Source organism: Dreissena polymorpha, chromosome 16 (assembly GCF_020536995.1).
Source record: "Dreissena polymorpha isolate Duluth1 chromosome 16, UMN_Dpol_1.0, whole genome shotgun sequence".
Classification (NCBI taxonomy): domain Eukaryota; kingdom Metazoa; phylum Mollusca; class Bivalvia; order Myida; family Dreissenidae; genus Dreissena; species Dreissena polymorpha.
The window spans coordinates 33,523,397-33,528,892 of NC_068370.1; positions in this window are offsets into that span (position 1 = coordinate 33,523,397).

Consider the following 5,496-nt stretch of genomic DNA (forward strand, 5'->3'; position numbering starts at 1 on the left):
AATTGGATTAGGTTCTGTTTTTAATTAGCTCTGTGACATCATTTGCAATAACTATCATTTGTTTAAGTATCCCATCAGTGTCTGCCAAAGCACGTGGAATAATAAGACGTGACAAACATCTTTACATTGTTCTTGTTCTTTTTAAGTCTGCAGCAATATGCATGTTTGTCATGCATGCGTAAGGAAACACTTATTCCACCTGGTCTGTTATTTCGCATGGAATGGGAGAGAACACTTGAATTGACAGCACTTATTGCATCTATGCGCTGCACGCTTACGTAAAACATAAATGTTGGACTTGTTTCATGCAAGTCTCTTTAATGTGTTGGTGTTGAAAATAAAGATAATGCAGTCTTTTGATGTTTAGCTTCGTCGAGTTCCCAGCTGGTTTTTTTGCTGTCTTTAAATGCCATATCTTCGTGGACTCAGAAATAATACTGGTAGTGTTTTTGAATACATGTAGATATAGTATTATGTCCTTTTGGAAATAGATGGTCGACGTCATGGCACAAAATATTTACAGTACAGTGAACCACAATTGTAAGCATATAGTTTCATTTTAACTAACTTTAATGTTCATACTCACATATAAGTAATTGTTCTTGTTTTTTCATATTTCATTTTTTTGTCCTTAAAAAAACAACATTGTTTGAAGAAACTACATAATATCAATTGATTGCATGCATAAATAATCATCAATCGAACTATATTTACTTTTTTTAAATAAGCGTATTTATATCTGTATAACTAACATTACATTATATCTTAGTTTACCAATTATTATTAGACTGTCAGACATTTCAAGTATTGTAACAGAAGGTAATAGGAAAACTTCTTACACATTTTTTCCTAATAAACATAAAGAATAATGCATATTCCGCAAAACTTTACACAAATGTGAACGTGTATTTCTAAGTTAATATAAGACGCATATGCAGAAGTTGTATCATAATACATAAAATATACTACGCGTAGTTACCAAATTGCATACATAATAGACGTACGTCTATTTGTGTGTTAATCTGTAAGCAATTGTTTACTCTGAACATGTGCAGGTAGAGTTACAACTCAGAAATGTATGTCTCTGTGTAAATCGTCTGTCCTCAGACTAAATATTGTACATCTGTAGGAAATTACATATGTAACAGAGTATCAGTATTTTGGTGGAAACCATTGCCATATACCTACTTGAACGCCGACTGGTTGAGTGACAAGTAAAACAAGAGCTGTCACCAAAGGATGGCATATGCCCCCGAAAAACGCTTTTTCGAAAGCTAAACGCAGATTTCGAAACCTAAACGCGGACCCTTAGTTCAAGGTCAAGGTCAAAGGGGTCAAAATGTGTGTGCGTATGGAAAGACCTTGTCCATATACACATGCATGCCAAATATAAAGGTTACATCTGAAGCGACATAGAAGTTATGAGCATTTTTCGAAACCTAAACGCAAAGTGTGACGGAAAGACAGACGGACAGTGTGATCATTATAGGCCCACCTTCGGGGGCATAAAAATAATATTTTACCACACGAAACAAGTGATGGGTTTGATTTTTTTCGCGGACACTGGACGCGTTTGTAAATATAAACAAGAATATAATGATCATTGAGATGTCTACATCTGCGTATATGTCGTACTTTGCAAAACAAACAAAAACACGCCAAACGGGTCTGATTATAAATCATAAACTTCTTAACAACCCTGATTTACCAGACAAGCGATTTCATCGTTTGCGATAAGATTCCATCAGCATCCATATTTGTAAATCAGGGAGGCATAATATAGGACAGCTTGATTGATGACACGAACATCTTTTCTCCAATAGATCCCGGATTACGCTGTCAAACCTAACTCCCGTTTTGATGCATACCAAATTGATATTCATCTGTAGAACAGTCAATCAATTATGGGTTGCAATATGTCAGCGACTAGATAAGTTGTTATAGAAATTGCGATATACGTTACTAAGAGAAGAAAAATCATAAATTGGATAAGGCTGCGATGTTTTTGATGACGTGATTGGGGCGAAGCCCGATCTGTATAATCATTAAATATAAAAATAGACCATAGTATTTTAAAGTGCGATTTGATTAGATTACATACAAACTCGTGAGCCATAGCAGCGGTAACTTCCGGTAGCAATTAATAGTAACCATTGATTTCACAAAATAAATAATTTTGTCCAGCATATTAATGGAAGTTTTGCTTCAATTTTATATTCAGAACCCACAGTGTAAATAGAAAAGAAACACTTCTAAAACAATAAAAACCACGAGCAGATTTGATCGATCGATATCACATGGTTTGTTTTAATTTCAAAGTAGTAACACTTATGAAATCTTTGAGATTGGACAAATACTAGCATGCAATGGTAAGCAATGGCAATGATGGAACTGAATTGAAAAAGTGCAGCGTGTGTCACTATGATGGTCAATTAATAATTAACATACACCATGTATCAAATATTGGCGATATTTTATATTCAACTACTCAAAACTGCTAATGAGTGTGGTTGTTCCAAACACACCGTGCATGACCAATATTTATATTTAATTCCATTTCTATGAGTTTGTCTTACCGTTTAGTTATCCTAGGTACATCGATTTGAATATTTTGATCAATGTTTGAGTAAAACTATTCTATTCTGCACACACATATTAAAGAGAGAAACCCGTCTTTCTATCCGTAGGTTGTTATTTAAAAAAAAAACCTGTCATTTTTGCAGGAGAAACAAATGTTATCGTCGATACAAGGTTTTTGATTAATCGCAATTGAACATTCGCCAAAGACACGGGACAAATGTACATGACGAACGCATACTCAAAAACGAACAAATCTGGTCTGCAGGATCTCCTTCGAACGGTCAAAACAAAGGATAGTATTAGATTTGGTATTTTTTAAACTGTTGATTTTCGTATTTATATTTGCTTTTTACCTGTTACTGCATAAATAATTAATAATCCATACTCACTTCATTCATGTCTTCGGTTCTACGTGTACCTTATACGTTTGCACCAATGCGAGTACATGCACATATATGGTTTTATTATCCAATCATAAACCAAAAGGTCATGCATGCGAAATCGTTTTGCATGTATCCGTGCCGTAACAATGGGAAAGCCAGTGCATCCCCTCAGTATTATTCAATATATGAATGTTAATGAAGCAAATGCTTTCACAACCACGCATGCCTTTCAAACATTCAAAGATGATCGCAGTGACCCGGGACGTGGTGGCTAAAGCAAAGTATGAGTGTCTCATTAGAAAGTATAATTATTACGAAGGTTTAAATGTCGTCTAAAGCGCAGATTGTACATTTCTTGCTTCTAATAATATCCTGATTAAATTCCGATATAAAAACACTGTTCATTGTCCTTATTATCATGCGAATAGGTTATCACATTAGTGCTGATTACATGAAGATTATGCCTATATTATGTTACTGTAAATTTAAATCTCATCAACACTTTATATTTATATATATATCATATTATAATGTATCGATCCAAAAAGTACTGTCAATTAAACTGGGTTATGCGAGTCTCCAATTCATTACATACCTTTATACTAAAATACATAAATGCATTTTAAAAATATGTTTAAAAACACAATAAAATAACAGATTCGCTAGCAGTTGTATTAACATATCCGTCGGGTAGTTTTATTTTAACCAACTTGGTGTTGTTATTTATTAATTTTGTATGTATTGAATTTTGTGGAATATTTTAAATACAACTTTAATTTACTTACGTACTAATCTAATAAACATTACTCCGCATGTATAGATACTATCTACTAGCCAACTTCACACACCTCGTGCTGTAGTCAAATGTTCATGTATTTCCTTAACAGTAACTCGAAAAAACGTTCTGAAATTCATATAAACACGTTTGTTGTGGAAAGTTTGTGTACTTTATCCATATAAACTAGTAATTATTACTGAGATCCTTTATTTTATACACATTTATTAAAAACTACTATTTAAACTTTAAATAGGAAATATGCTGTTCAACTTTTATAAACAAAAAAAATCTTACTTAAGATCACAGGACACATTTAAATAACGATTCACTTTTTTAAGACTTGCAATTGATAAGTATTGTAGCAGTTATTGATAGGTTGCATGGCAGTAATTATGTGCATTCACATACATTCTTAGTAGTTTAGTAGTTTATTATATGTCAGACTTCAGTAAAAAAAATATGCATGTAAATAATTGCTTAATATTTTAGTATTCTATTATAAGTTATATTTCAGTAATGCGTTCACATGATTTCTTAGAACTGTAGTTACTTGTTTAAGTTACATTTCAGTAAGTATAGACATTCACATAATAGCTTAATATTGCAGTAGTCTATAATAAGTTACTTTTCAGTAATTGTATGCCGTCACACGCCCTTTATTTTAGGATCTTGGGATCTTATAATTATTAAGTCATAACTTTAATGTGTATTATACCATTTAAAAAAGGCACACAGCCCTACAACAGTTTATGAGGCTGCACTAATATCAGTCTATTTAAATTATCGCTGACACAACGCATAACATTCAGCTTTCAAATAAATTGCAACCCAGTGGATGAAGATGCGAGGTAATCAACTCTTGGTACATCTTGATAAAGATTCTTCGTTATTAATTGATTTACGATTTCCTATAGGTCATTTTATTTTCCCAGCCTTCGAGACATGCAGACATCTTAATAACCTTGCCGGCATCTGCCTGAATCTGTACGTTATTTGAATTTGAGATTTATATGAAGCGCGCATCATTTACTTTAATTTTAACATCTGAGAAATACATGCAATGAATCATACTAATATTCTAGAATTAAGATTAGCAGTGATACATCAATGAGTTTTATCAGTATAATAAATTCAAAAGAGATCATGTCGTTCACCCCGAATTGTATTACTTGCATTGAAACTCGGTTCTTCAATAAATAATTATTATTTATTATTTAATAATTTTTAATTATTACAATACACTATTCGGTAACGTGTTATCACGCCACACGCAGAAGCTCGTGTTCAATGTTTAAATAAGGATTAATTTTATCTACGAGTATGATGTTTATTTATTAGGTTCTTACACATTGGCAAAAGTATGCCTTTATCTATTTGATCCGTTTAGCTGAAAAATATCTACGACAAAGTCTACATTTGTTTCAAATGAGTTTTAATTGACTAATGGATGTCAAATGAAGATCGCAAAACATATACAACTGAATCTCTTCCTTAATTTAGTTTAGTAACATATTGCATCGTTATATGCTTGTAATTGAATTGTGAACGGGCTTATTGTACTGAACATATCCTGATGGTAAATGTATTATTCACCTATTGTAAAAAAGAAAAATTATGAAGGCAAATAAATTTTACATTTAAAAGATAAGCAATACTTTTACCAAACACTTTTTTGTTAATCTGGGAACTGGATTACAGATTTATCTGAATATAATTGAGCGAAATGTGGCTCCCTGAAGTAGAAGATCGGGCAAA